The sequence below is a fragment of the Ambystoma mexicanum genome, chromosome 12, assembly GCF_040938575.1.
Source record: "Ambystoma mexicanum isolate Mex_15411 chromosome 12, UKY_AmexF1_1, whole genome shotgun sequence".
Taxonomy (NCBI): Eukaryota; Metazoa; Chordata; class Amphibia; order Caudata; family Ambystomatidae; genus Ambystoma; species Ambystoma mexicanum.
In genome coordinates this window covers 303,233,026-303,255,258 of record NC_090936.1, presented here as the reverse complement: position 1 = coordinate 303,255,258, position 22,233 = coordinate 303,233,026, and positions in this window count along the sequence as shown.

Below are 22,233 nucleotides of genomic sequence, written 5' to 3'. Positions count from 1 at the left end.
AGACTGGGAATCCTTCCCAGAATTACGGGGTCTGGTCTCTTTTCCCCTATGGTGCTGTGGGCTCTCAGGGTCACTTCCCTTGTACTTTGCCACAGTAGATTCCTGGAAACACTGTCAAATGCAGTTCTTGAGTGTCTAATGGCAGCGTACAGTTTAACCTTTTGTAATTTTATGTATTTCTGTAGTTAAAGGAACAGAATAAAACGTGTGCCCATGGCCCCTTTGTTCCTCTGGAAACCTGTCTGTAAGTTAGTAATTATATGGTTACTGTCTTCCTACTCCTGTAATACATTTAAAATAACTTTTCCAAATATTTTTCCTGAGCTGTTGAGTAAGCAGATCAGGTGATAATTTGCCAGTAAGTCCTGCCCTCCCTTTTTGTACACTGGGACTATCAGAGCCTGTTACCAAGAACAAGGTACTTTCCCCAATCTGGTTATGGCATTAAAGACTGTACACAGAACGGGAGCCCGGATATTTATTTCATCTTTGTCAAAATCAGATGGAACAAAGTCCGGGCCCGAAACCTTGCCATTTTCTTGTGATTTTATGGCTTATTCGATGTCCCTCACACAAATACGAATCTCTACTGAACCCGATAAAGTGGATTCTATGTGAAGGCTAGCCATATTATAATCTTGGGCCTGGTCTTTGTACAAACTACTGAAGTGGGACAACCAATCCCATCCTGTGACACTACAAACAGAACCTCCTCTTTAACTGAGCTAGAGGCCCACTCTATTGCTCTTGATCCCAGTATATTTTAGCGTAGGTTTTAGCCATTTATTCCTAGGGTCCGAGTAACGAGGACATAAAAACAGTAAATTAACTGTTGTCTCCCTTAATGCATAAGTCGCTAACAAATTAGATCCTTTGCACTTACCCACCTTCCAAGCCAAGGGAAATGAGCCAATTATAAGAAGCCCTCATATTTGGATTTTTGATTTTATCTAAATACTTTTCCTTGCCTGCGCAGTTAAGAACTTGTAGGTAACAAGCTATCTTAGGGATTTCATCTGCTTTTCCTAACAATTTCATGTTGTACTCTCCCAGTACTTTGCCTTCAGGTTGCTCAGGTCTCACTTTGTGATGTTAGTTGGGTAGTCCTGAAGATGAGCCAAGCCAAGAGCTGCTAATCCTGTCCTAACTGACCAAAACCAAATAAGATTTTATGAACCTGGATAGGCACACAATTCTGTACGGTGGGTTTTACATGTAAATGGGGCAGGGTTTGCCCAAAAACCTGCCCAGAACATTAGCGGTTCGAACACCAACTCCACAAAGACAGGTCTTATACATCATTCTTTCGGGGTCAGGATTGAGGATGTTGCAGACGGAATCCTTAATAATGATTTCAAAAATATGTTCTCGGCTCTCTGCAATGTGATCGGATTTATATGGCCCCAACGTACACCATCACACAGTGCTCCAGCTACATGTAATATCTCCCTTGTCATCCTACAAGAGTGTGGCTTTTATGTTATATTAGTGAAGCTTTTGGGCTCCACTGTTTACTGGAGTCTATTTGGTTTTCTAGGATGATTCCACTGACTTGCCGTCAGGTCTTTATGTACCAAAATTTCAAGAATGGATCAATGAGTATACTTACATCATACTGTAAGAGGATTCAATTCAGCACTACAGCTAAGTCAACGCCTAGTCTAGAATACTGAATGAAAACCCTTATTGATATATCTTTATGTCCAGTTCATGCGTTCTGGATGACTACCCCTATATAACACCCCTCTCTTGGAATCCTCCTGACCCCACTGAGCCAAGAAGTAGTTCTGTTTTGCAAGTTTAAAGGTTTATTTGATAACTTAAACAATATATATTAGATCACGCTTTATAATAAATTAATAATTGGATATCACACTTAATCTGGTATGATAAAGATTAACAACGGAGAATCTGGCACTAGCACACTTCTTGATAATCACTAAGGAGTTGACATGAAATGGATAAGATAGTAACAATACTTTTATGGTTTCAAATGGATGCAATGTGGAATGAAATGCAGTAAAGAAAATAACTTGATAGGATTTCAGCAAAGACAATGTAATCACTTTCTTGGACAATTCACCCCCCCCTTTTTATGCAATGCAAGGAAATGGAAGGAAGGCACACGGTTCTCAGAAATGCAATTAAATGTGATTCTGTTCACCCCAGCAAGCTTAGATTACAGAAGTTGAAAACACAGGCCCAAATGCTTTTAAATGTGCTGGCAATGAAGAAAAAAAAATATGCAAAAATGCTTTTAATTCCCTCTAGAGGTTTAGGGTGAGTGGTATATGCTTTGAATAAGTTCAGGATCACTTTAGCAAGGATCTAGGGTGTAACTAGCAGGTTAAACGAATTTCTGGCAAATGTAAGGCAAGCAGCAGCAGATTTTTACACGTGGAGAAATTTGTAAATCGCGGTAAATTCGCGAGTGCGTTTTTCACGATTTCGGCACAACTATAGGGGGTAGGAATGCGGTTCTAGGTTCCTGGAGAAGCCACAATTCTAAGCTTTCTGAGGAAAGTTACTGCAAGTCTCTAGCACAAACGGTCACAGAGATATGAGCGATTAAATAAAGGTCGTTTTTCAGATTTGAAATTTTAAAGTTCAAAAAGACAAGTGCAGCTTGCAACTAGAAAATGACAGGTGACAGCTTTACTCAAGTTAAAATAGCTTGCATTAGATTATTTTAAGTGAGAGATTGGGTTCTGCACAGTTTTCTAGGTACTCAAACTATATTCTTGAGTTAAATGGGCCTCGCCACGGATCTGGTCAGGTTTTGGACTGCACTCCGGTTCAGCTCTCTCTGGTTTTGGATACTGCTCTGCTTTCTTGGGTCTTTCTGCACAGCTTTCTCTGGAGATTGATGGAGGTAAAGTATGGATTTTCCGGCAGAGCTTCCAGCTGCAAATGGATTTGAAGGTCCCTATCTGTCCTGTCTGTCTGCTTTTATGTGTTTTTTTTATGGGTGTGTGTGCAGCATCACTAGACCCTACCCCTCTCCACTTATCATTGGCCAAGCTTTCATTTCTCCCCTGATTGGGGGAACTAAGTTGTGTCAGAGTGATGTCATTTTACAGCCTGCAGAAAGTCCACTCCTCCTGTCAACTTACACACAAATCTAGATTTGAACCAAATACATATTTGCAGAGGTACATATTGTTTTAAAACCATATGCACCCCTCACATATCACAGGAGGTATCCCCTGTTCAAACTCTGCTCTTCCTGGGAGCTTGCATTCAGAAATGGCAATATTTTGCACTTTTTAACTGGTTTGCAATACCGGACATTAACCCAAATTTACACACATGTGCGCAAGGAGTATGGACATTAGTTGATGAAGTGTCAGATTTTTCACATGCACACATTTTGAGTAATATCCTCTTTTCCGCTAAAACTCCCCTGAACATACCACCGGTTCTAAAAACCTCTTAAAATGTGGGCAGAAAAATCACAAGAATTATGGTATCATTTATAAAATTTTCACATGTCCGCTCTATGAATGATCCATCTTTTTAGAGTTATGTTCTGGCCCCAAAGGGGTGTGGTTTCCCCCCAGCACAAGGTTGAATTTCTGGTTTTTCCAGTTCTGCCAAGCCAGATTGCTCTCACAGGCAGTGCTCTTCCCCTTTGCTTCAGGAGGAAGCTACATTTACGACATCTGCAATAAACCATCTGCCTGAGTCAGGACAGGGCTTTGTTCAGAGCTCCTGTATTCTGTGGGGGCTCCCCTTAATTCAATTATCAGAGAGATGGCATATCCTTAGTGTGGCCAGCAAAAGGCAGATAGGCCTGGGAACACAGCTGTGACTCAAGTTTCACTCCTGATGGGGGTGGCTGGTGGGCAGAATTCAGTTCCTTAAGCCAGGTTTCAGATAAAATGTCACTTTTTGTTCCCCAGTTTAAGTCAAGACAATTTTTTACATATGCAGCTAGAATGCTGATTCTAAGTTCAAAACTATGACATTTAAACAATTGCAACCTATGTGACACTCAGAAATAGGTCACTCATTTCTTTTAAACATTTAGATTTTTAGTGTCTTTCAGTCCAAATTTACTTAAACTGCTGAAATCCACAGCTCAGCCAGTCTTGTTATAAACCTTCAAGTCACTTCAGAATATAACTTTACATTGGATCCACCTCTCAGTAAGTCTTTCTTTGGCATGTTTTGGGTTCATTTATTCAGTTTTATACAAAAAGTAAAATCTGGTGTTGTTTTAAAACGCCGGCTTTTGGATAGTGGTGAGTACTGGTACTGCACCCCTTTTTGGGATTTAAGAAAATGAATTCTCCACAGTTATGGGTTTGCTTTTGGCAATCAGCATTGCCATTCCCAATGGTTTCAGACTACTGTGTGAGTAGTCCAATGGTGGTTTTAGGCAGTGTCCTTCTGTGCCCATAACATCGGCAAAAATGAGCGGCAGCCTATTCTTCATGCATTTCCCTGTGCATTTTCTGGGAAGCTCTGGCCATCATGATGTTTTCCATGTCAGTACTGCACAGTTTTGAGGTAGGGCTCGGATGCATGGGTAAATACATCCCACAAGCCCCCCTCTTGCGATGGCCATTCGGTTTCACTGATGGGACTCGCAAGACCTGGGATGTTTCCTCATCTTCTTCCAATAGATGGCACAGTTCAGCATCTTTTCCTCCATCCGGTACTGGTCGATCGGTTCTCCTCGCCGGTCCTGATGGGAATATTGGGCGGTACCCCGGGCCCCCTTGCGTCATCCTCCCAGTCTCCGGATCATCCTCCTTGGTCATTCTCCATGGTTTCATCTCTCCTAGGATGATAAAGCAAAAGCGGCAATACCTACTCATAGACGTTTTTTCACCACTGTTGAGATAGTGGGGCAGCATATGCATTTCATCATAACGAAACATTACATTCTTATTTTGAAAAAAAAAAACAATATAACTAAGAGACAGTTTCATGCAAATCACAATATTTTAGAGACTAGATGTGGTATGTTTTATGGTTGGAACTGAATTAGTCTGAGACAGTACCCGCTAGGATTCCAGAGGATTCCTCCAGTTGTTGCAGAGTGTGCCTGGGATGGCAACATTTCAACTGGTTTATGTGGACCCAATTGTCTTCCCCCGCTGCCAAAGGACCTTTGGGGATGTGGATTTTGTAGGCCACAGGGGAGATTCTGTCTATAATCTCATAGGGTCCCTTCCATGTATGCAAAAATTTCCGCTGTTTTGCCTGGTTTCTTTGGAAGTTGTATAGATAGACCCGGTCCCCCACCTGATATTCCTTCCTGGAAGTTTTCAGGTCATAATGGGTCTTCATGCTATCAGCTGATCTTTCTAGATTCCGCTGAGCATAAGCAAAAGCATGTTGAAGGTGTTTCCTTAAATTCTCCACATACTCATGAGTTGTGGAGGCATTTATCAGTGTCTGCTCTTGGGTCCTATAGAGCAAATGCTGCGGAAGCACCATCTTGCGCCCAGTCATCAACTCAAATGGTGACATTTTGGTTGCAGATGAAGGGGTAGATCTGATGGCCATTAGGACCAGAGGTAATCGGATATCCCAACTTGGCCCAGAATCTGCCACAAACTTTTTTAAGATGCTCACAATTGTCCGGTTATATCTCTCTACTGCCCCAGAAAAAGCTGGTCTATAAGCAATATGCAGCTTTCTCTTGACCCCCAGTATCTCCCACATCTTTGTCATTACTTCACTGGTGAAGTGGCTACCTCTGTCTGACTCAATCCTTTGAGGTAGACCAAAACGGGAAAAGATGTGGTTAATCATCAAGGCAGCTGCAGTTTCTGCCTTGCAATTTGGGGCTGGGAGACATTCCACCCACTTGGTAAACAAGCATGTCACAGTCAACATGTACTTATTCCCCCTAGCAGAGCGAATCACAGGGCCTACAAAGTCGATTTGTAAATCTGACCATGGCAGTGTCATCCCCCTCTTTTGGAGAGGCGCACGGTGCGTGAGGGATGATGGCTGAAATTGTGCACACACAAGACACCCCTTCAAGTATTGGTCGAGGTCCTGCCCCATGTGTGGCCAGTATGCAACCTCTCTTAAGATTTCCAATGTGGTGTGAAACCCCCTATGACCGGCGGTGGCCGCATCATGGGCGTGACTTAACATCAGGCTTCGGAATGAGGTAGGAACCACCCACTGATCGTGGCCAGCTTTGGATTTCCTTCCCAAAAAAACAATCTTGGATCCGGAACATTTTTGGACATTTCATCAACACTCTTAGGTCCTCTTTCCCAATGTAATCGGTATCCGTCAGGGGAAAGTTCTCAGGGTCCTCAAGGTGTTGGTAAAATTTACCAATTATTGGATCCCCCTTCTGAGCGGTAATCAAATCAGTATCAGGGGTCTCCTTACTCCATTGTGCAATTGAAAGGTCGTTGTGAGCATTTGTCTGGGATCTAGTGAGAGCAGTGACCTGGATTTCCCCCAACAGGGACTCAATCTCAATTAGATCCCCTTGGATGGCCCCGGTTTTGGCCAGCTGATCAGCTAAGTCATTTCCAGTTTTGTCTGGTCCCTCTACTTTGGAATGACCCTTGATCTTTTTCCAATAGATGGTCATCTCATTCGAGGTGACCAGATCATCAATGTTTTGGATCAACTTCCCATGTTTCAAGGGTTTGTTATTAGCACATAACATGCCTCTGGTTTTCCAATTAACCAGGTGCTCCACGAATCCGTTCCGTACATAATCCGAATCTGTGATTATGACCAGTTCGTGGAGTTGATGCTGGACAGCAGTGAGGATGGCCTGATGCACAGCCATCAATTCTGCCACCTGACTACTTCGGGGACCAATTTTGTATCCAGCGGAGGGTTCTGGAAACTCCTTCACCCATGCATTCCCTACGCCGGCCACCAGTTCTTTCTCCCCGTTGTTGTCAACATGGTAAGAGCATCCATCCACATAGACAGTGGGCATTCCCTCACACTTGTCCTCTTCAAAGACTTTGTGTGGGGAATTAAGGTATGCCTCCGTGTTGTCCTTTATTTTTAGACTTTCGTCCTCGAGACAGTTTTCTCTGGCACAATCATGCAAGTCAGCCAGACCTTGCGTGAGGGGACTCTTCTTGTTTTGGCCATATCTGACCTCCAAAGGAAAGCCTTGCATTGACAGAATCCAGGAAGTAATTCGGGAATTACTCACATTTCCGGCCCGGATTCTGTCACTTTGGAGATATTGCAGAGGCTGGTGTGGAGTCTCCACTATGATGTGTTCCCCCTGGATAAACGGGCGGTAATTCTTCAATGCCCACACAGTCGCCAGGAGTGCCTTCTCACAATCGTTGAATTTTTCCTCCACAGAGGATAAAGTTTTGCTCGCATAGGAGATTACTTTATTGACCTTGTCATGCTTTTGGTATAATACCGCCGTCAAGCACGTATTAGAGAACCCCGTCTCCAGGAAGAACTCCTTGTTTCTGACAGGGTAAGCTAGGCAAGGTGCTTGTGAGAGGCTTCTTTTGAGTTGCCTTACTGCCTCGGCTTGTTCTGGACCCCATTCCCACTTGACCCCCCCCTTCAGGAGATGAATCAGGGGTCTGGTGATCTCTGCGTAGCCCTCAATGAACTTTCTGCTGTAATTGGACAGTCCAAGGAGGCTCCTTAGTTCCCGCAGAGTTGTGGGGTCTTTCAGTTTCTGAAGTGCTTCCACTTTCTTTTCCTGGGGACAGAGACCCTGAGGAGTAATCTCATGCCCCAAGAAATTAACACAGGTTCTACACCACTGTGCTTTCTGAAAGGAAAGTTTTGCTCCGGCGGCACTCAACTGCGTCAGAACATAACGGATCTCCGCTATGTGTTCCTCCACAGATGAACTTTTGATGAAGACATCATCTACATAAGCCAGGTTACCCCTCGCACCCAGGTCGGGCATGGCCTTATGTAGGAAAATGTTGAATTCATTGCCGGAGTTGAGGTATCCGAAGGGAGTCCGGGTCCATGTATATTGCTGGCCCCCAAAGGTAAAAGCCAGTTTGTATTGGTCCTCCCTGCTGACAGGCACGGTCCAGTATCCATTGGTCAGGTCTATTGCAGTGAATACCTGTGACCCCTGAATCTGGGCCAGCCCTTGGTCAATGTAGGGCAGAGGCCATCGGGAAGTATGGACCCGTTTGTTGAGCTCCCTAAGGTCAGCACAGAGTCTCCACTGGCCGTTCGGCTTCAATATTCCCAGCACCGGATTATTGAAGGTGCTGTGGACTGGACGGATTATTCCCCGGGACTCAAGGTTCTTAATTATTTCAGTAAGGGACTCCATGGATGCGAGAGGCAAGCGATATTGCTTCACAAACACTGGAGTCATGCCAGGGTCTGTGGGGATTGTTGTTGTGTGGATGTCAGTGCGACCACAGTCATATGAGTCTACCGCAAAGAGATCTTGGAAATCCAAGATAACTTGTTTCAACTTTTGCTTTTGTTCCAGAGTCACACAGGCATCAGCTAGGTTGACTCTCTCTTCCACCATCTGCCTGAAGCCTGGAAAGACTTCTGGTTTGGCTATCTCCGCGGCCTCCTCCAGCTGGGTGGAGAAGTCCCTGGTCAGAGTGCTGATTTGGACCGGAGGCTTCAGGTGGGAAAGGCAGCCCTCATGGACCTGGAAAATCACCTCATCCCTCCTGAAGTCACAAGTCACATCTTCCTTACCATAGGGGCAGGAAGTGTACACCAGGAAGTTCCCCCCATGCCGGGTAAAAATCCTGTCCGGTGTTGTATTGTCATCACTGTCACTGTCAAAGCAGTCCTTGGGGATTGGCCCTAACAGTTCATTACCTAAATCTATGGAAAAATGTCGGTCATCAACCATCATTCCAATAATGGTGCCTGCGGCTAGAGTAATACTCTTTAAGTCGCTGTTATCCACCTCTATTGGAATGGTGTCATGTTCTATGTTGACTAATGGAGTTGGGTTTACCCCCAACCCTTGCTGTTGGAGAGAAGCATTTAGATGTATGTAAGCATCAGGGTTTTTCAACTCTTGTCCCCTTTTAACTTTCACTTCCAGGGAGAATTGTCGGGTCCTTTCTGGGATGGTGACTTCCTCTTTAACCTGAGTTTCAACTGCATAAGGTAGCAATTGAGCTGACCTAAATGCTTTTTCTGGATCATCAAAGCCCATGGGATTATCCGCTAATCGGGACCAAGCTTTGAAGTTTATTAGGTCCAAACTAATGGCAAAGCGATTGAGAATGTCACTGCCTAAGTAAAAGGCGGCCGTGACGTCTCGCACGACCCAACAATTATGGACTATGCTCTTGTCGCCAATGGAGATTTTGAGCATACACCTGCTTGGCAGGAGATGTTTGGAATTAGGTGCTTCCAGGTCCATTTCCCATTTGTCTATCAGTTTGAAGGTGGGAATGGCTGGATCTTTTGGGAGTTGGCGGAACATGGCTTCGCTGATGAAGCTCTTACCGTTGTTCACACACACTCGAGCGAGAACAGAGTCCTTCCCATCATTTAACTGAACAGGGATGAACAACTGCTCTCCAATTTGCTGAATATCAGCCAGGCTCTGAGCTGATTTCACATCTTTCTGGACTATAGGAGTGGGAGTTTCTGATTGTGGATTAGTATAGAATCTCAGAGTGTTTCCTTCCAGCGTGGAGTACCACTTTAGACTGGAAGGAAGGTTGATTTTCAGAAATAGAGAGGACCCTCCACCACCAGTCTCTTGTCCTACTGCTATTACTGTCACGTCTGGAATTTGGCTATTCTGGAAGTGAAATTCTACTTGGTCAGGTTTTTGTTCAACCATGTGGCAGGTGCCGTTTAAACTAACATGGTTGACACTCTGTTTTAATTTTATGGGTCGGCTAGTCTGGGTCCAGAGGACCTTGTTTACACAATCTATTAGGGGTGACAACCTTCTCAGGAGGTCATTCCCTAGTAAACAAGGGGTGCCCTCTGGAGACACTACTATGACCGGGTGGGTAGTCCAATGGTGGTTTTAGGCAGTGTCCTTCTGTGCCCATAACATCGGCAAAAATGAGCGGCAGCCTATTCTTCATGCATTTCCCTGTGCATTTTCTGGGAAGCTCTGGCCATCATGATGTTTTCCATGTCAGTACTGCACAGTTTTGAGGTAGGGCTCGGATGCATGGGTAAATACATCCCACAATACAGAGCTGTCTGCCTTTTTGATACCTCTTCTAAGATCTTTGAGAAATTGGTACCCCTAAGGCTAGCTACATGGATCTCTGAAAACAACATTTTGGTGCTTAGTGTGGGTAAATACCATCTATACTAAATCAAGTATTGATTGTATCTCATACCACATCTTAATCATTTGTTATATCAATATTGTATGAGTTCCTAACATTGCATGTTCCCATATTAAATTCACTGTATCTTCTCTTATAGCAGTATCTATATAGTATCTCAAATATATAATATAAAAAGGACCTAACACTGTGCAATGCATTAGCAGATGTAGTACTTTCAATTAAAATGATATGACAAATCTGAGAGGTTCTACATTTCCTGTCAAGTCCCACCCAAGCTCCGGTTACTTCTAGACAGGGTAACATACTAGTTTAATCCATAGGTAGTCTAGTAAAATATTATTATTTGGAAATACATGCACATAGTATGGCAACTGATCCATTGGTTTTAAATATGGTAGGTAACAGCCCGCATATTTCTTTGTCACACGATCTATAACCTACTGATTGTAGATAACAGCTGCCACCTGTTTGATGCTATTTATTCAATGCTTTCATGTTGCCAATTGTGATTTCTATCTTCATAATATCACACTATTATGTTGGCATTCATACATGAGTTTCCACATAGTCGTATGAGTGTGTGCATTTGTATACAACCTATTAAACTCCCCTATACCATAGGGCAAGATGCTTATATCTGGGTGCAAAAGTTGAATGGCATAATTAACCTCTTTTTGAATCAATATATGTTGAATTACAGGCAACCCAAATTCTGCTTGTATATATTCAACTGGTAGGCAACTTGAGCAGCTATACATTTTCTTCAGCCCTTTGCTATCAAAGCTAATCATTGTAGCCAGGATCGGGGCCCTTTCCCAAGGACCCCCTCGGCATCATCCTCAACTTGCAGCAAATAAGCAGACTAGACACAGACTGATGGCAATCCAAGCTTCTTGTATTAGATAGAAAATACACAACATACAGCGTGGGCAGCTGATAAGCAGGAAAATACAGCAGGACAAGTGTCCAGGCACACAGAGCTCTGAAGGGCCTTCCCTTAGAGCACAGGTTATGTAGCATATTCTAAGCAATCACTAATATATTATAGCATTTTCACAATGGGGGGTATTACTTGGCATGACATTGCAGACATTTGGCAATAACTGTCAGCATCTTTGACCTTGTGACAAAGCCATTCGGGTACATTGTGTTGGAACATGGATAAGCGACATTTGCAGAAACACAATTGTTATCTATCATATATGGTGCTCATTCTATGCTTGTAGAGAGCAAATGGAAGAGAAGGTCTGACATGTCCATTTGCCTTGCTGCTGGGTGTCTAATCTGCACCAGGCAGGGTTTGGGCATGTCAGAGGAGCTGAGTGCAGAGGGAGGCAGAGGGATGATCTGAGACCTACATGTATGAGAGAAAGCCTTACGTAACATAGCATAACATAGGATACCGTCACATAGCATAGCCCAACACAGCACAGCATCAAATCCTGCTACATCATCATAAACCAACCAAACCTAATCATAAATTGTACGCGTGTAGGTCCTCATACATCAGCACTGAATGTCATGGAAGGTATGATTTTCATTTAATATAAATCTATTTGCAGTTTGAGGGTGTATCCACAATATTGTTTGGTAATAGCAGCATAGAGTTGTTTACTGTTAGCTTCACTTGCTTCCATTGGTCTTTCCAGCTCAACATGTCCTCAATGATCACACTAAGATATTGATAACTTGTGACTACTTCACAGTAAGTTCACTTAGTTTCCAGTTATTTGCATTAGGCTTTGGTTGCTTCAATATAATTGAGCCCCCACTCATGTCCCCCTGTACCTCCACCCCCCAGCAGTACGGGGCACCTTCCAGCAGGCCCCCACTCATGTCCCCCTGCGCCTCCACCCCCCAGCAGTGCGGGGCACCTGCCAGCAGGCCCGCACTGATGTCCCACTCATGTCCCCCTGCACCCACACCCCCCAGCAGTGCGGGGCACCTGCCAGCAGGCCCCCACTCATGTCCCCCTGCGCCCCACCCCACAGCAGTACGGGGCACCTGCCAGCAGGCCCCCACTCATGTCCCCCTGCGCCTCCACCCCCCAGCAGTGCGGGGCACCTGCCAGCAGGCCCGCACTGATCTCCCACTCATGTCCCCCTGCACCCACAACCCCCAGCAGTGCGGGGCACCTGCCAGCAAGCCCCCACTCATGTCCCACTCATGTCCCCCTGCCCCCACGTCATGACGATCCTCAATCATGGCCCTTATGGCCAGCCTCCCCAGCCCAAAGACCCAACCAAGTATTGTATCCACCCACATAGAAAAGGCAATTACATGATACAACCCCAAGGGCAAGTATGTAAATGAACACATGTCTGTCACACACACACAATGGCTGAAAGTGAATGTGAAAACCCATATCATGACATGCATGAAACCAATGAGATAATACCACAAATCGAAGTATGAAGAAAAAAATGTATTAAACACAACATGAATGTAATTAAAAAAAACACACACAATGGGAATAATTAAAGAAATGCTGCAGGTCCGTAAAAGAATAAAAAACAAGAAATCATAATCCAAAGAAATCCAAAAGAAATGGTGTCCAAAGTCACAGTCCAACAAAGCAAATCCAAGGGAAAAAAGAAAGAAAGTGAAATCCATTGCTCCATGGTGAAAATAAAAAAAATGAGAATAATCCAATAGTGAACTATGTACAAATGAACAATCCAGGGTCCATGAGCCCAACTGATGAAATGAAACCTACCAAAAATACTACCTAATAAAAAACTATATACAAAAAAACGTGGTGCATTGTCCAGCGCAACCAAAATAAAAAAGAAAAGTAAAGGAAACCTAACACTATCTAACTATATACAATGGCGGCGGGCAAGTGCTGCGGCTCACTCTGTGGTGTCCCGGGCTAGGGCATCATCTGACTCCATGTCGATGTCCCGGAGGCGGGCCTCTGCCCTGGCCCATAGGTCTCGCAGGGAGGCACTCATGGCCTGTTCCAACTCCGTGCAAGTCGCCTCGAGGCACTCTGCCCGCCTCAATGCCCGACGGATGGAGAACTCCACCCTGACCATGGTGAGCCGCGCCTCTTCTGCCCGCCGCCGCTCCGCATCTATAAACTGGCCCAACCGCAGCCACACGGAAGACACATCCATTCCAGGGTCCTCCTGCCCTCTAGCCGATGTCTGCCCCCCTGATGTCGATGGCCCTGAGCCATCATTGCTCCCACCTAGAGCCTGCTCCTTCTGCTGCTGCTGCTGTCCATGTGCCCTGTCCGATGAGTCCTGCACATCCTCCATCAGCTGGTCTCCAGTTGTGGTATCCACCCCTGCTGGACCGCCGACTCCCAACTGTGGCAGGGATGGGATCTCCACCAAGCTGGCTTTGTTGGTCAGGCCAGGTCCACAGGGGGCCCTGGTGGAATCTGGGCCAGAAGACGGCAGGGAGAACAACTGGCGCATAGTCTCCACGGAGGAGAGGTCCGCCAGTGTGTGTGTCACATGTAGGAACCCACCAACCAGGGCCCCTCCCAACAGTGCCACGTCGCGAGGCTGCTCTTCGTGATGACGTGCGTTCTCTGCCCAGGAAGAAGGCACGTCATCACGAATGTCACGCGTGCACAACGCGACACCAATCAGGACGGAGCCCATACGTTCATGGGACCCCTCGTCCGCAGGTAGTGGAGAGGCAGATGACATGGCACTCTCCCCTACCTGCGGACGGGCCTGGGACGGGGCCTCCCTGCTGGTGCATGGTGGTGCAGTCACAGGGTCAAGGACAGGGACATGCACAGGCCCCTCCGCGGTGACCTGTGCTGCCTCCTGACCCTGGCCATTGACTGCACCACTTGCACCAGTGGTACTACCCCCACCAGGCCCCATGTGCGGCTCAGTAGCGGGCTCCTCCTCCTCTGTGGAGACCACCAACCTGGACGTCTCTGTACCGTCTTCTGCCATTGCAAGCCCCTGTGGGGGCTCAACCGGCCCTTCCGCCACAGCCGTAGTGGCAGACGCGGCACCAGCCCCCTCGCTCCCGGATGATGGCAAGTCCTGGGAGGGTGGCTGGGCCTTGCGTCGCCGCCCAGTGGAGGCATCCCTGCCGCTTGGCTCCACAGCGTCGTCTGCGCCCTCTTCTTCACTTGACGCTGCGTAGAGGGAGACATAGAACACAAGCATCAGGGTACTGTACAATAGTCCCCTAGACAGGAAGCAATAACACATGAGTGGCAATGTCTAACGTCAATTCCATCCTGTCCCTCCACAACACATGGGTGAATGCACGCAACACACATGCATGAACAGGCATGGAGCCTGCAGTCAACATCACCATCCATGTACAAGGGCCTCTATTAATCAAAATGTTGCCTTCAAACTCACATGCATCCTGGCTCACACTGATCCCATGCACACACATCACCGGAGGGTCATGCATCATGCCTTGTACACCACAGTCACAGTGGATAGACACAGTGCATACAATGGTGACCGCACTGCATGAGAGAATCTACATATCATCACTGACATGTGTCATGAATCCATGCCGTATCGAAGTCACAGACACACTTTTCAGACACACACACATGTGCACCATACATGTACATGACAGCAGCACCCATCCCTCACACCCCCACCATGTGCAAGAACAGACACTGGCATGCTTTCATGTGTGCATTTGCCATACAGCTTCCCATGTAGCATTGGAACTCTTGCACCAACCATGTGGTTCGCACATTACTGGTCTCACATGCATGACCATGATGTCCCTGCACACACACATCCATACATGGCCCATGTCACACATACAGGCAAGTAATAGACTACAATCACACTGCAACATGCCGTGTCTCGCACACAAATGCTTGGCCACTTACCGCTCAACTCCAGACGGGTCTTCCTCTGAAGGATCTGGGCGTGGAGCGCTGGGCATACGTGTTCCAGGACCCTCATCTGGATGTCACTCATGCTGACCCGGCCCCCCTCCGCGAGGCGCCAGGTCTTGTGGAGGGTCATGGACCTGAAGTCCTCCCAGCGCTTCTTGACGTGCTTGATGTCGTGGGTTGCCACCCCCTTCCGCGTTGATGGCAACCACTGCGTCGTCCCAGATCCTCTCCCGTCCTTCCTTGTTGGCACGTGATGTTCCGAAGAGGGCATCATAATGCCCGAGGACATGCTCCACCAGGACACCAACTTCCTTCACACTGAAGCTGGTGGCCCTCTGCCTCTCTGGCTGGGGGTCGCCAGTGGTCTCAGATAGTGTTTGCCCCGACATGGCGACCCCTGAGGCAGGCGTGGGTGGGCAACTGGGTCCGGGGGCTGAGCTGTGGAGCGATGGTATCCCAGTCGACGTAAGGGAGTCAGCACACGTACGTGATTTCATTGAATCAAAGGCCCTTAGCGCGTAAGTGCATCTGTGACGTATTGCGCACGGGCGTTGCCCTTGCATGTGTGAAACTCCCCGCGAACCCCAGTAATACACGTACCCCACTCGCAGAGGGCCAATCGCATGTGAAACTTCCCGCGAACCCCAGTAATACACGTACCCCACTCGCACAGGGCCAAGGGCACCCGTGAACCCCAGTAATACACGTACCCCACTCGCACAGGGCCAAACGTGTGTGAAACTTCCCGCGAACCCCAGTAATACACGTACCCCACTCGCACAGGGCCTTTTCACGTGTAAAACTTCCCCTGAATCCCAGGAATACACATACCCCACTCGCACAGGGCCCTTTCGCATGTGAAACTACCCACGAACCCCAGTAATAAACGTACCCCACTCGCACAGGGCCAATCGCGAGTGAAACTTCCCGCGAACCCCAGTAATACACGTATCCCACTCGCACAGGGCCCTTTCGCGTGTAAAACTTCCCGCGAACCCAAGGAATACACGTACCCCACTCGCACAGGGCCCTTTCGCGTGTAAAACTTCCCGCGAACCCCAGGAATACACATACCCCACTCGCACAGGGCCCTTTCGTGTGTAAAACTTCCTGCGAACCCCAGTAATACACAAACCCCACTCGCAGAGGCCAATCGTGTGTGAAACTACCTGCAAACCCCAGTTATACACGTACCCCACTCAGTATATACGTGCTTTTTATTTGTGCACCCTTTTGTAATGCACAGGGACGCTACCGCCTGCCTTCATGTGGCGGACGTGTTTAGGCCTGTGCGTGTCTTTGCCCATGCGCGGGTTTGCCCTATTCTATTCCATGAATACATGTGGTTCGCGTGCGTGTGGGCGTTCAGTGTACTTCCCAGCAGTACTTCCCCAGTTACACCTTCTTTTTCATGCGTTATTCCCCATTCTGCATGTTACGCCCCCTGTTCCGCCTACCTTTGTTGTGTGCGCTGCGCTATGTGCGCTTTCGCTGTGCACTTAGAGCACGCTGTTTGGACACGTGTGCGCCAGCGTGTGCCATGCACGGATTTGTCGCACAACCAGTGGGAAAGTAGCGCAGCGCCTTCCTTGAATCGCATGCGTGCACATGCGCTTGCTTTCTCACGCTTGCGCCTCCCTGCGCCTGCTTGCGCTGGGATTTTCAGCGCACGTTTGTTCCATGAATCGGCCCCTTAGTGTCCTTCTGGGTCCTGGCTTTCCACCCAATCAACTTCAGCCTTTCTCACCACCCCTGCACTTGCCTTCAGGCACCCACTGGCTTGTGTTCTCACAGGCCTGGATTTACTTATGATTCGAGATCACTCTGTACCAAGCGACCTCTGCCAGGCACTTACTGCTGCACACAACTTACTCCTCTGCCCTTCCTATAACTCCTAGCACTTACCCCCTTCCCTGTCCCTCTCTCTCTTCATGCACTTCCATGTTCTAAATGCTCACATGGCCTAGTAGGACCGCCCCTTCCCTGTTCACCTACTTATTCTTATTGCCTTTGTTCCCATGTTCCCCCCCCCCTGCCATGTGGGCACTTTCAAACACAATTTCTGATCTATAAGCGCTTTAATAAATACATAAATAAACATAGAAACATTTCATATCTGTTTTTATAAACAAACCAATTACTATCACTCTCTCTAGATGCCATGCCAATATTTTCAAACATAGATAACTAATTGACCACAGTTTATTGTGATACATTGTCTTGCCCTCTCTGTAATATTTTGCACCACTTGCCATGTGTTTTATGATTGACACTGTCCAAATGTTACTATGTTCATTGAATATGATTAGCCCATTTGTTGAAAGTAACTTCACCAGTCACATCTCTAGTGGGTTTCTGCATGTTGACAGACATCCATTGTCCTATAATTGGTTAGTGACCACTGTCTACTCTGGGGTGTATATTGTAATTGATCATGAAATTGAACCTCCATTCCACTCATAGTTCATTCTGGAACCCAGAACATTCTTATTAATTCAAGTGATGACATTCTGGGCTGGCAAGGTGGCGGTGTAATCTCACATATGTCTTAAGAACTATATAACACACCACCGTTCCTTGGGCAGTGAATAAACACAGGGTAGACAAAGGCAGGGAAGTAATGGGAAGGGGGAAGGAAAACAAAGAGAAAATAGGGTGTGGGAGGACCGAGAAAGGAGATATTATAAACTGATGTGATGTTCAAAATGTATGTGCTAACTCACCTTGACTGTTCTCCTCTTATTCCACACATCACCACCATCCCACCAAACAGCATTTCCACAATCCCTCTCAATTGTCTTGAGACCAGACAATTTCGAGGCACACTTCCTACCCTTCCTGGGCAGTTTGACTCTGACCTGCTCACCTGCCATCATCTCTCTGATCTTAAACCATGTCTGACATCATATCACACCTTGGAGATCAACCCACACTCTCTCACTCTCTCTCCAACACTCCTGACATCCACAACCCTCGAGCAATCCAACCAACTCAGTTTAAGCGGGGTGTTGGGTTTGTGGCATCTCATGACCGCATGACCGCATGACCGCAAAGGGAGAGACATCAGTTGTCGGGCAAGGCGTTACTCTGTACTGGAACAGCCTCAACAAGTCGCTCTGCAAATTTCTCATATTTTGAACTGACAACCTAACACCATCCTTAAGGGTGCCGGTAAAGTGTTCCATGCAGCCATTGCTCTGCGAGTGATATAACGCTGTCCTCTTGTGCTTCACACCCCTCTCTAGTTCTGAGAATAGCCTTTCCATCCAGAACAGATTCTCCAGAAAAGTAATAATATTCCAGGAAGTGGCCTCTCTGTTGATCCCCACCTCAGGCCCTTTCGAGAGAAGATCCATCAAAACCACAAAATCCCTGTCCCTGGAGCAAGTAACATTCAAAGAACCAAGGAGATCAACAGTCCTTATGAAACCACTATGGCTGTGCTCACGATGGTCTCCCTCCTGCCTCACAGAACCAAAAGTCTCTGTCTCCTTCAGACAAACTCTCCCACCAGTTTCAACTAATCTTTCACCCTCCTGTAGGCAGAAAGATTAGAATCAGCTGAGAGACTTATCCCTCTCCATTTATCTTTGATTTTTGACAACTTGGTATTCCACATCTTCTAAAAAAAAAGCTGACACCCAGTCAACCTCTTGTAAACTATCATCAACCATAAATATGTCCCTTACATCATCTCTCAACAATAGTCTAATTTTCATCCTCATCACTGATGGGGTTTCTAGGGAGACCAACAGCCACTCGATTTTCACTGCAACGCACATGTTTCACAGTGAAATCTGAGCCCGGAAGTCTTGTGATTCATTTTGATATCCTCAGTGACATGTCATCCTAAGAACAGTCCAGATAGGCAAGTGCCTCCTGCTCAATAACAGAGTAGCGGTTCTAAACAGCCTTAAGCATGCAGGAAGCAAATGCTATAGTGTGCTGGCCATAGCCAATTACTGTGTGAGAACCACCCCCAAACCAAACGCAAAAGCATCAGTATAAACTACAGCCCTCCAACCCTCTCTGAAACCCTGCAGCCCTGGGGCAGAAAAATGTCTTGTTTGACCATCACAAACTCTTCTTCACAAGCATGGAACCATTCCAATTTAACTCCTCTCCTGGTCAATCTCCTCAAAGCTAAAGTCTTGCCCACCAGACCCTTCACAAACTTTTTTATTTTTTTTATTTTTTGGGGTTAAATAGAATGTAATGAATGTTTTACCACAGCTTCAAATTATTCGACAAATGGCAGTTTCAAAACTTCCAACAACTCATCAGGAAAAACAAGTCTTATTTTAGTGCTTCTAGAGGAACACAAATACTGTGCCTCATGCCATGGAATCCTTTCCACAAGCCTTTTCCTCCTCCCAGGTGATCCTCCTGCAGAACACCACCCCTAGGTCAAGATCAGGAAGCGTCTGCCTTTCCCTCGCCACCTGGGAGGAGGCCTTAGGCTGGGTTTTAGTGAGGGAACTATAAGATTCATCACACACCACTCCCCTAAAGACCAGACCTTTTCTTCACTTTCAGCCTCCCCCGCATTCATAGTGGATTCACATACTTTCCAGTACCGGACTGGATGCTCTATGCACAACTCTTCTTGAATTCACTGAATTTTTTTTTTTAATCTCTTTATTAGTTTGTCATTAACTTAAATCCCAGAAGAATCAAATACAGAAAGGAATAGTGAACCAGAGAATATCAATAAACAAACAGCATAATCAAATGATCCCTCCAACATACTAAGAAAATGTTCATTTTTGTAAACAATAAAAGAGCAAAATACACCAGTCAATAAAAACATTTAACATAGAACATACACACAAACACCAACAACACACAGACACCAAACCAAATTCCCCAAAAAGTATAATAGTGAGAAGAATAAAAAATAAGAAAAAAAAAGAAAAAATATTATCTTTCCCCTTCTCTTTTCTTTCCTCTTCCTTTTCCCACTACACCATTTCTACTAACTCCTCATACAAATCCGCAGCCTATATAGTCAATCATACAAGGCATTGAATGGACCCCAAAACAGATTGTACACCTCTTCCTTGTCTTTCACTCTAAATGAGAACTTTTCAAAATTCGATAAGGTGCACAAATCAACCAACCAATCTTCAATTGTAGGCTTCTTCCTAGTTTTCCAAACTCGAAGGATCAGTCTTATGGCCACCAATAAAGCCTTATTTATCCAACCACTATATTTCAAAGAACGCCTACACCTACCTCGATGTAGATATAAGATAATGTTCCCACCCGATCTCTGTAAAGCTACATCCAAAATTAAATCAATTCTATCAATCACATCAGTCCAGAAAGTCCGAACTCTATAACAATCCCATAGAAGATGCATAAGGGTGCCAACATCATTTCCACATCCCCAACATAGATTATCAGTTTGTAACCCCAGTTTATACATTTTAACTGGTGTCCAGTACACCTTCTGTCTAATCAGACGAAATTTCAAATCCGTACCCACATTGGCACTCACCCTAAGAATATCCTTCCATTCCCTGTCCGTAAAATATATATTGAGATCATCCGACCACACCATTCTCAATTTATCCCACGCCGCAACATGCTTATCTTCCAATTGCATAAAGCTCATATATGTACGCACAGAATATTCCTGTCCTGTAAGCAATTGACACAGTGCGGGTTTGATTCCCAATAAATTGCCAATCATCCTTTTCCTAAGATAGATCAGGGAGCTCAGGTTTTCATATTTTTGTCTTTCTCTTTCATGCAACCCATATTTCCTCTGTATGTCCCCAAATGCCAAAAGATCATCACCATCCAATATATCACCTATTGTCAAAGGCCCCTTCCAAACCCAACTTTGCCAAATCAAACATCTATTGTTTAATTGTAAAACCTCATTGTGCCAAAGAGAAGCATCTTCACTAAAACCATACGACTGGCTATTCTCTCCAAACCATCCCTGCAAGGTTTGCCTGGTTGCCACTATAGACTTCAACTTTAATCTATTAACCGACATATTGCCCATGGCATAAAGGCTATTTAAACGATACGGATTGCAAACCCCTCTCTCCATGCATAGCCATATAGCACCTGCAAAGTCATCATTCGTATAATAATAAGTACCCTTCTTGAGCACGAAAGCCTTACAGTATTTATATAAGTCAGGATATCCAAAACCTCCTTCATCCACACTTTGCATCAGCATAAATCTAGGGATCCGCGGCTTCTTACCCAACCCCCACAAGAAACATTGAAAAATCTTTTCAATTTGCATAATCTGTTTTTTGGAAATCAATAACAGAATCGACTGGATTATATATAACACTTTTGGTAATAAAATCATCTTTAGCGCATTTATATTTGCCCAAAATGATAAATGAAGTCTTTCCCATCGTCTTTTTGGATATATAATTTTATCCACTAGTTTATCAATATTATATTGCATAATTTTCCTCAAATAACCAATGATATACACAAAAAGATATTTAACATACTCAGGGGACCATTTGCATTTCCATACCTTCAAAATATCTTTACTACAGTCATTAGACAACGGGAATATCTCAGTCTTATCCCAGTTTATTTTATGGCCTGAAATCTCACCCACTTCTTCAAACATCCGTTTCAGAACCAATACACATTGTTCAGGATTAGACAAGAGGACCAGCATATCATCTCCATAAAACAATACTTTAACTTCCACACTTCCAATACACAAACCTTTAATTTCTCCACATTGCCTAATATAAGCCACCGAAGGCTCAAGTGCTAAATCAAACAAAAAAGGCGATAAAGGGCACCCTTGCCTCGTGCCCTTGGATAAAGAGAAAGACTCTGATATTAAACCATTTATAGTCACCCTTGCTTTAACCTCATAATGAATACACTTAATCATTGTCATAAAGGTTGGTCCAAAACCCATGTTTAATAAAGTGCATTCCAAAAACCTCCAATTAACTCGATCAAATGCTTTCTCCTCATCAAAAAACCCAATTATCCCTTTCAATTTTTTATTATGATGTATTCCAATGACATCTAAAACAGTCCTGATATTATCATATCCATATCTGCTCGGGATAAAACCCACTTGAGACTCATCCACTAGATCACCCATATTAACCATAAGCCTATTCGCCAAAAATGTTGTAAACATCTTGAAATCCA